Below are 11,738 nucleotides of genomic sequence, written 5' to 3' on the forward strand. Positions count from 1 at the left end.
AGATTGATACGGAAGTTAAATATATTTTTTGTTCATAGACTTTCCAGTTTTGTTTCCTGTTACTTTGCATTAGTCCTTAATACTTTTTTTTTCTCATTACACACATATGTCTGCAGGTTTGTGCGTAGGATATTAGTAATCCTTTCAAATCCCTTATGAATAAGAAATACAACATTACAAATTTATAAGCATTATAAATAATTAAATTAAATTTGAAAAATTAAAAAAAACTTTTTTATAGTTTTGCATGAAAATGTAGGAAATGATATATACCGTGTAACTTATACGAATCCAGATGATATAGTCTCAGTTAATTTTTCAGACATGTGCATTTTATACAAACTTTATCTCAAAATGCCTTGCAAGAATTTCTTATAAATTTTTTAAATAAAGCACATGAAAAGTTGGAAGAAGTTTGATTCTGTTATTGTTTTTCAAAAACCGATAACTTTCATATGCTTTCCTTAAAAATCTTATGAGAAATATTTGTTACACATTTAAAGATTAACTTAATAAAAAATGACAAAGATGTCTGGAAAAATTAGCTGAGACTATATCAGCTGTAATAAAAGAGACTACAATCATTGGGCTGATCACGGAGCAGATGGTTGAGCTTCGTAAGATGTGTTTCCTTATTTCATCAAAGCTGAAAACAATACAGATCCAGAATTTGTTCAGAATGGTGGGTATTTTTTTGAAATCAGAGATAATATCAGAAATAATATTTTTTTGAAATCAGAGATAAAAAATATTGAGTTACACTCAATATTTTTTTTTTATCTTTTCGTACAGTGTTTTTTTTAAATTTTTTCTGAACTATTTACTTCATACTTTATTTATAGCATGATTTGCCAAATATTTAAAAAAAAACTGCACTTTATTTTTTCTGTATATTTTCTAATTTTTGTGAACATAGTATTGAGAGTGATATTCGTTATAGAGTGATATTCGTTATTGCGTATAACTAACGAAAAAAGCTTACGTGACTCTGCTTGTCCATTCTATTAGAGTAGATAGAAACGAAAGATTGAGATTTTTTAGTATTAGAATAGGAATTAAATTATGAGTTAATTAAAATAATTATTAAGCTACGTTATAAAAAAAGATATGGTCACAAAACTTAATTCTTTCCTGAGATTCGGTGGACATTTTAATAGGATATAAGTCGGAGATGAACTATTTATTAAGTTTGGTATAGGAAATTTTAAAAGACCCAACTCTACAGATCTGATCGGCAATGCGAAATTGTGCACAAAACTGAAAGATATATGCTGACACACAATTAATAAAGCTATAATATTTCCATTTCTTTTATTTATTGCCTTTGCCAATGGCTTTACGTTATCAGATTAAGAAAAACACTTTTTTAAAATCCGATCGAAATAAAAATTAATTGCAATCAGTATTATTTGGCATGGTGCAGTCTCTCGAAGCCAACTTAGGCGATTGCGAAGTGCGGTGCGGAGGCCGAATGGTAATTACTTTCTAATCTAAATTGTGGTTTCCAGTTTGCGCGTGTGCTAGTAATGTATTCGGATCATCATCAAGGATAAATCCCAAACAATCACCATTACCTAGTGCAATGTTACAAATTAAACCAAATTAAACACAACCTGAACAATTTCAAATTGTGCTTACAGAAAAAATTAGAAGTCATTGAATAACTTCAGTGTAAAAGGAGATAGAATAAAATTTCGTAATTGCAGAAATTGAAGACTTAAAGTAAGATAAGGAATGTTTATTTATATTATTATTTTCTACGATATTCAATTTTTTAATGTTCTTTTTTTCAAAAAGCAATTCGTCATAGTAATTTATCTTTTCTGGTTATATTCTTTAGTTTGTAGAACTTAAATGTAAGAATTTCGTCCTACAAATACTATATAAAGTTTGCAGTAGATATTGGAGTGAAATAACATCTAACTTACTTTATTCAATTCAAACTTAATTTCACGTATTCCATCATTCAATCTAAGAGAATTGGAGTCAGACAGAATGAAAAGAGACAAAAACCATACATTAATTTTGCACATTTAACCAAAACCAACCCGAACTTAACCAAATAATTTACGAACTCAAACTCTCGAATTGTTTTAAGTTTTCGACAATCAGTGACAAGAGCATATAAATGAACATGGATGACTTTTTAAGTACTTTTTAACGATAGAGAGGAACCACAGGGAGAAAATCTACTCCATCTGAATTTAATCCGTTTGTCTGAGAGAACAGATCATGAATTTGATTAAAAGGGAATCAATGGAATGGGTGGAAGACTGACTTAAGGGATGCCCAATAAGATAATTTATATCTATATGTACTTAGTATTGCGCTATACTTCATTATTACGGGAAGGGGATCACTCTCAAATTATGTTGCATGTAAAGCATTTCATTATTGTCTAATTCACCTCCTGATCGCTTTGTTACCCCCCCCCCCCCGATTATTTCGCGGTTATTTTGGTTTTTTGAAGATAAACAGATCATTACATCAATTCATTTGCAAATTTATTATTTTATTAGCAGCGATTTGTTTCAATGGATTTAGTTTACGATTCTGTTTGGAACTTAACCCTTTTACTTGGTTATCATCTGTCCACAAACTATTTAGATAATAAGCAACCTTACGGCCAGCCTTGTATAAGCGTTTTTTTTTGATTGACTCAATAAGGTTGACTGGTTAATCATTATTCCTACAAAGGAATACAATTAATGTTAAGCCGATACAAAGATTGCTGATACAATTACAAAGCCGATATTATTTTTTATTAAATATTGAATAGAGACACGTTGAGGACGTTGAAAGATTGAAAAGGGACATCAAAAAGTCCTTCGTTGAGGATCTTTTGATGTAACTAACCCACATTTGCGTTACGTGGAGAGGAAAACCACGAGAATTTCCCATGGTCAGCCTTGCCTGACGGCAAGGGGACTCTAACCTATGATCCGTCTATCAAGGAGGATGTTGTTGTAGTTCATTTATGTCGCACTAGAGCTGAACAATGGGCTATTGGCGACTGTCTGGGAAACATCCCTGAGAAGGATGATCCGAAGACATGCCATCACAATTTTGATCCTCTGCAGAGGGGATGACGCCCCTGTTTCGGTAGCCCGACGACCTGCAAGCGAAGTCGAGCACTTTACGGTAGAACAGTTTAATGAGGACCAATACCGCACACCCTTTGTCCCTACGCAGCCTGATCCAAGTGGTCACCCACCCGCACACTGACCACAGCCAGTGATGCTTGACTTCGGCGATCTGCTGGGAACCGTGTCTTAACGATCAGTCCACTGCGGGACCTATCAAGGAGGATATTTTAAGGCAGAACTGTGGTCTGTGCGAGCTGGATGCGCAATTTGTATCTACCAGTCATTGCTAGGATTCGAACCAGGTAACTTTATCGAGAGGCGAATGCTTTATCCCCTAAGCCATTACATTTATTTCAGTACCGATTCTTGTGATTATCAGTACTTTTACTATTGAGAAGAGTATTAGGAAACTCTTGGCAAAAATGATAGCATTTTAACTTGCATATTCTTTATCTCCGTTACCCCTTGTGGGAATCGAATCTACTACCTCTATATTTCACAGCGTATGGTAGAAAAACAAAAGCTCTTCATCAATTAATTAGTTTATTTATTTTAAAGAAGGAAGGTTGTTGCAACATCTGCTAATTCATTGGCACTAAGTATTCGGCATAGGGATTGGTCTGTGAATTTTGAGAAGTACCACTTCAGGCATCAACCATTGCATCTGATCAAAGTTTATAGAATGTCGGATTCTTATCATGGCTTTTAAAATATAGTCTTGAAAAAACAGGAGTATGCTAGTGTGTATTGTAGTTGACAACCCGAATTATTATTAAATATTTTGCAAATAAACTAGAAATCCATCAAGTTCATTTTTTTTCCTTTTAAGAATAACGTTAATTAAAAAAAAATCTCCGTGAAATACATATTTTTATTAAATAACAGCACATTTCGGGCGCAGTTTTAAAATGAAATAAATGATAGGATAGCTCTTTATCTTTAAATCTAATCTCAGATAAAACAACAAGCGATGGAATAGCAAAAGAGAGATTGAGGTAAAGAGAACAAATTCAGTAAATTATGATTCTGGATTCTCGGAGAGGTTTGTCCACAAAGCCTATTGATCGTTTGAAGGCTGACATTGATTAATGTGCGGGCGGCAGAAATTAATGTGCGTAACGATCCCTGTTTGTGGTTTCCAGCATTTATGGTTGTCGGATGGTAAGCAACAGTCCTCTGGATGACGTCCGTCAAATCTCAACTAGTGGGAGAAGGGTGATTGACTCTCCAACTCGACAGGTTATTTGTTCGAAACCTAATAGTTTTCTTCATTATTTTATACGTTTTACTGGCAACAGATGTCTTTCTCTCTTTTCTGTAACAGACTTGTTACAGTCACGGTTTCGATTGCAATTTGAAAGAGATTTGATAAAACTTACCTTTAAATGTTTGATTATAAATATTTGTTTTATTTCATTAATTTATATTTATCAATTCGCTACGTCTACAGTTGGTAAATTCGACGAAAATGCCACAGCTAGTACTATGCATGTCCTTTTCATCTTTCCATATTTTTTTATCAACTTTCAGTAGATTGGTATTCAATAGATCTTATTTAGTATATTTAGAGGTGGTAAGATTAGAGATTAGATAAGCCGATGGTTTACACCCTAAAGTTTTTGAAAAACTAATTCGTCTGCAAGCGAATGTCATGAAACTAATGGCCTGAATGGCATTCTAGAACTGGAATTGGTACGATATATTTCACATTTGGCTGACTAAGACAGAGTTACAATAGATTGAGAAAATCCCAGAGTAAACTGATTATAAGACACGGTTCCTAGTAGGTTACCGAAGTCAAATATCACTGGCTGTGGTCAGTAAGCGGCTGGATGATCACTTTGTTCAGTTAGCGAAGGGACCGAGAGTGCGCTGTACCTGTCCTCGTTAAAACGTTTTACCGTAAAGTGCTTGACTTCGTGCTGGTTATCTATCAAATAAGGAGGAGCACTATCAAATTTGGAGGAGACTTCATCTTGCACTCTTGGTAGCAACTGGTCATGATTTTTAAGGTATTCTTGCTTTTTAGTGTTATGTAATGACTTTTCCTTATATAAAGTTACGTAACAATGCCAGTCTCTATGCCATTCTAGAACAAAAGAGACATTTTATATCCATATATATATGCAGTGTTATCATTTTTTCGCAATCCTTCCAGTCATCATATTTTTACTTCTATAATCATTTCTTGTTTTTAAGTTTAAATCTTTCAAAGTCAGTGAAATCGAATCCTGTGGTCTGTAGCTAAACAGTACGATGAGTAGAGGGATCTGCATTAAATTTCCTTCCCCTTCAGGTCTATGGCTAAATTGAAGAAGAGGCCTCACAAATGAGATCCTCTCTGTTGAGAATCAAATTGTGATGGCATGTCTACGGATCATACTCAGGAATGTTTCCCAGAACGTCGCCAGAAGCTCATTACGCAGCTCTAATGTGGCGTAAAGTACTACTACTATCGCAGAATAACATCAGAAAGAGGAAATAAAGGATAAATTCAAGGTTACAACAGTAACCGGATTCACTTCTTTTAGGCTTCAGGCAAAACACCCTTTGCACTGATCTTCGGCCACTGAGGCTCTCATATTATTTAGTTGTATTGCTGTTGCAGTTGTAGTTCATTTACGTCGTGCTAGAGCTGCACAATGGGGTATTGTGCAGCTCAAGTACGACGTAAGCAGCGATCTGGGAGGCATCGACGTTGCAGTGGTCTGGGAAGCATCCCTGAGGATGATTCGAAGACATGCCATCGTAATTTTGATCCTCTGCAGAGGGGATGGCACCCCGCTTCGATAGCCCGATCATCACTTGAAGTTGAGCATTTAACAAGGACCAATACCGTACACCCTCGTTCCCTACCCAGACTGATCCAAGTGGTCACCCAAACGTACACTGACCGCTGCCAGTGATGCTTAACTTCGGTGATCTGCTGCGAAACGTGTCTTAATGATCAGTCCACTGCAGGATTAGTTGTATTAGGATCCGGGATTTTTTCAATATAAGGCACCAGGGCTGGGATAGCCTAGTAGGTAGGGCATTGTGCTCATGTCCAAGAGGTCGTGGGTTCGATTCCCGCTGACCGAAGACTCCCCGTGTAGTAAATGGTGACTGGTGCACATTAAATCTGTCGGGTCACAAAGTCCTCCATGTTACCATAACTAATTATACCTCTGTGAGTACCGATCCGGGAGTTTTCTTGTCTTCTGGAGTGGGTTCAAAATTACAAGGTTACCCAAAATTGGGTCGGCTGTTCAATGACGGTTATAAAATATAAAAAAAATATAAGACACCAATTCCATAGTTTTAAAAAGTTAAAGCTTGTGTTTGATTGGTTGCAAAATAATCAGATTTAACTTACACTTAATAACACAACTAACAACTGTAATCTAGTTGCTAGAACCAGATATTGATGCATATTTTTGATTTCAGACGAGAAAAAAAGTCATAAAATTACAATTAAACTACTTTTTTTTCTTCATCTTTCAATACTGAAAGTAATATTTTTAAGTGAAAAAATGTAGCTAGATAAGATTTTATTTATCATGAAATATCCAATATTATTATAGGAAAAATGCTCAATTTTATCTTAATAAACTATTGTTGAGTATTGATATAAGCGAATAAATAAAAACTCAAAATAAGAGTGGTACGTACTTCATTAAATTTAGTTCTGAACGAAAAAGCTTTTAAATCATTTATTTAGTCTACGAATATATTTTCAAATTCTACTTTCACGAAAAATTTCTTTCTTTCACGAAAAGAGGGAAACAGAAAATTGCACTTTCACTTATAATAAGTATCTATAAGTTTTTGTTTCAGGTACAATATAAATTTATCATATTTAAATATATAATAAAACTGAATAGATAAGAACTTTGAACAAAATTTTTTTACAAAACTATTTTTAGTTCTTTGTTTCACATGGAATTCAGTCTTATAATTGAAACTTATGGTAAAAATATAACTAATTGCTGGAGATAGTAGAAAAAAGATATGGCTTTAGGATAGACTGAAGTTAATATACACTTTCTTTTTTATAGAAAATTTAAATGTGTGTGAATTTTTCAAGAGCATATACCCTTATTAAAAACAAATACCCATATAAAATGAAGTGAAATTAAGTTTATTAATGAAAATTCCGTTTCTGTATTAATATTCAAATACTGGGTGAATACGAATGTCACGTGCACTAGAGCTTTTCTTCCGGATAGATTTATAACCAAAACCTGCAAAGGGAAACATTAACATGCAGTGAATGAATGAAAGTGGTGTAATATTGAACTAACTAAACACACTTTCACTTTCAAACTTTAACCGCACTTAAAAAAACAACAACATGGAGCTTATAGGAAACTACAAAGTGACGTCTATTGCCTCCAAGTGCTTGAAAGTCGGTCGTTAAATCATTATCTGAAATGGTCGAGTCCTTTGCATCTCTCACATGGATCCGCATATACTGTTAGCCCTTGGCAACTTTACACGCATCTTCACACGATATCTTAATTCTAAAATATACCGGCTAATAATCCAGTGATATTTTGTTCTTTTTTGATGTTCTCTCATATGTCTCGGCAACATTCACACGTATCTTCAGATCATACCTTTTATAATCTTGAAGCCCGCTTTTAATCAATTCTAATTCCTTAGATAAAGATCTTAGATCAGTATTGTTTTTGGGAACTGCATGGACAAATATATTATTTCCTAACTATACTAAACTCAAACATCGCCTTCTTCTTTTTTCTTTTTATCTTGAGTTCCTTAGCAGAAATTGCATGTATAGCAACATTATAACTTTACGCACGTGAATTCGATTTTATTCATATTCCTGCTAATTCTTATGTTAACGATTTCAGATCAGTATCGTCTTTGTAAGGCGCATGTTATTTTAGTTAAACTCTTTCGAACCACAGTGATTAATTATTTTATTAGTTATTATTACTATTACAGCCTTTCATTCCTTCAGTGGGTCGATAAATGAGTACCAAGCATGCTTGGGAACTAAACACTGGGGGTTCCGCCGACTGACCACCTAACCGGAACATCTGCTCTTGCACCCCGGAGCCCAAGGTCAAGAAGACTGAGATGGGCACAGTAGGCCTTGGCTCTCTATGGGCTGTCGCGCTACTGAGTTTAGTTTTTTATGGTTATTATTAATTATTACTATTCTGACTTTTCTTGTATCCATTTGCAGCATCGGCACTTGTTTTATTTTCACCTGCATTTGTCAGACGCGTATGCAAAAATCGTCTCTGCAAAACTTATTGACCAGAGTTGGCCGTTGATTACAGTAATCGATTACAACTGTAATTGATTACAGATAATTACTGCTATGTAATCGATTACTTGTAATCACGATTACAGGTAATCGTGATTACAAGTAATCATAATTTTTGATTACATCAGAGTAAAGCAAAAATGTAATCGATTACATTCTTCCTTTACAGTAATCAATTACTTGTAATCATGATTACAAATTTTGATTACAACCATAATCACGATTGCAACACTCGATTGCAGTAATCAATTACTTGTAATAATAATTACAAACATTCATAATTTTGATTATAACTGTAATCATGATTACACAACCAATTACTGTAATCAATTACTTGTAATCATGATTACAAGTAATCAAAATATATGATTACATGTAATCATGATTACATGTAATCTAAATATATGAGTACAAGACTATTGTATACTTATATATGATTATATTTTATAGTAGATAGCATAATGTACCGTATAATAATAAATTTTGTTCATATTTACATGCAGTATATGTTAGATACTATAATCTAACTAAACTCTTCAGAATAACAGCAATTTTTCTAATTTGATTATTATCACTCATAATTACAATTTTGATTTTTTTACCCATTTGCCGCATTTGCACTCGTTTTTATTTTTACTTGTTAACTTGCTAGACGACGTTTACAAGTTTCGCCTCCGTGAAACGTATGGGAAAGTATTATATTCCAATTAAACGTTTCTGAACCACAGCGATTTCTTCGTCTTCTTATAAATAATTTGTTTTGATTTCTTCTTGTTTCAATGTGCATCATCGGCGCTTATTTTATCTTCACTCTTTACCCAGTTAGACCATGTTTTAATCATTAATATTTCTGTCCTGATTGAGGGAGTGTGACGTGTTCTGAACACAGCTAATTGCATTTAAATTTGTGAGAAACTGCAGTAGTTTTATTAATAAATTCTCCTTATACTTTTTAAAATAAATACTTAAATAAAGCTTTAGGACCACATAATTCTACACTTTGTTATTAAAACAAAAACATATCATTTTAGTTACATTTAACAGTACAAATCTAAACTTTAAATAAATAAAAGCCTATCACTATTAAGTGTCTTGTGAAAACTTATGAACTGCAGTAGTTTTATTAATAAATTCTCTTTATAGTTTTTAAAATAAATACTTAAGTAAAGCTTTAGGACCATATAATTCTACACTTTGTTATTAAAACAAAAACATAACATTTTAGTTACATTTAACAGTTCAAATCTAAACTTTAAATAAATAAAAGCCTATCACTATTAAGTGTCTTGTGAAAACTTATAAACTGCAGTAGTTTTATTAATAAATTCTCTTTATAGTTTTTAAAATAAATACTTAAATAAAGCTTTAGGACCATATAATTCTACACTTTGTTATTAAAACAAAAACATAACATTTTAGTTACATTTAACAGTTCAAATCTAAACTTTAAATAAATAAAAGCCTATCACTATTAAGTGTCTTGTGAAAACTTATAAACTGCAGTAGTTTTATTAATAAATTCTCTTTATAGTTTTTAAAATAAATACTTAAATAAAGATTTAGAACCATATAAGGCTACATTTTGTTATTAAAACAAAAACATAACACTTTAGTTACATGTAACAGTACAAATCTAAACTTTAAATAAATAAAAGCCTATTACTGTTAAGTGTCTTGTGAAAACTTATAAAATTTCATTTTATGCTATATTTGGTAAATACTTGGGATCAAACACAATTTCGAAAGTAAGCTTTTCAATAATCTTCTTTAAAAATAGTTTTCGTACTAAAAGCAGTAACAGCTCAATAAGTATTTTTTTCTTCTCTAGAATTCCCTTGATTGTTAGAGATCTATGTTTAGAATTGTTACTTCAAAACTCTCCTACGGTACAAAATAACACTTACTCATCTTCTTCAAACATCGGATACGATTCGATAAAAGCGCTCAAATCTGAGGTTTTATACTTCGCTAAGTTGTGTGGACAAGAAAAATGAAACATCCTTTTATATAACAATCGAAACAAATAAAAGAGGAAAGAAAAAAAAAAGGAGAAAATATTACTGGAGGAGAGAGTTTTTGACAAAGCTGTTTGCAAAACCATCTCTTCCTCAAACTCGTGAGCGTGAAAGTGCCTCTGATTTAGTGGCAAACAAAATTAAGCTTCATCTGATTTAGAGGTCTAAAACTGCAGACACATCGCTTCTTTGAAACATGTTCGAATCGATCTTCTGTAGTGAGCAATCGGTTGAAAACTATGACGCTGTCCCCGTCCCCGCCTTGCTTTATTTTTTTTTTACAATCTTCCATTCTTTGTTAAAGAAAAAGGATAAATATTTTTTCTACTCCCCTCCTCTTATAAAGAAAAATCATTTCTTAGGTTTTTTTCTTTGTTTTGATTTTTGATGGAGGAAAGCTATTTTTTTCTTCGCTCCCCTCCACCTCCAAGTCGTTTCGTTCTTTTTGTCGTTTTCCTTACTCAATAACTGATGTTTTTTGGGTTATAATTGATTTCATTATTGTGGATTAATTTGCGAGCAAGAAGTTTTCTTTTCCAATTTCTTTTGTTTTCGTTTCTTGGCTGATGAATAATGCGTCCTCTTTCTCCCTCTCTCTTCTTTGGAAAATAATAGACGTACTCTTTATTGTTTGCAATGTAACAGAATATATTAATTATACCCAGAGTGATTTCACTAAAAAGAGATGAGTGAGTGCTACATTGATTTTACGAACGAAAACCTTATTTGCAGTTTTCGAATTAAAACGTGGTTTTAAGGCACTACGTTTTTGATTAAAATGTTATTTTCAGGTATTACGTTTTTGACTTAAGTGTTATCTTCTGGTATTATGCTTTTGAATAAAATGTTATTTAAAGGTATTAAATCTTTTGAATAAAATGTTTTTTCAGGTATTTCACTTTCGAATAAAATGTTATTTTTAGGTATTTCGCTTTTGAACAAAATTTTATTTTCAGGTATTACGCTGCTGAATGAAGTCTTATGTTCAGGGGAATGAAATGTTAGGTATTTGTAGCATTCGAATTAAAACATGGGTTTAAGGCATTACGTTTTTGATTAAAATGTTATTTTCAGGTATTACGTTTTTGAATTAAGTGTTATTTTCAGGCTTTAAGCTTTTAAATAAAATGTTATTTAATGGTATTAAATCTTTTGAATGAAATGTTTTTTAGGTATTTCACTTTCGAATAAAATGTTATTTTTAGATGTTTTTGTACAAAAGGCTTTCTTTCGGTAATACGTTACATGTTGAATAAAATTTTATTTTTAAGTATTTCGTTTTTGAAAAAAAAATTATTTTCAGGTATTGCACTGTTGAATGAAGTTTTATGTTCAGGGAAATAAAATGTTAGGTATTTGCAG

The sequence above is a fragment of the Parasteatoda tepidariorum genome, chromosome 1 (assembly GCF_982258835.1).
Source record: "Parasteatoda tepidariorum strain Cologne lab strain chromosome 1, Ptep-v5.0, whole genome shotgun sequence".
Taxonomy (NCBI): Eukaryota; Metazoa; Arthropoda; class Arachnida; order Araneae; family Theridiidae; genus Parasteatoda; species Parasteatoda tepidariorum.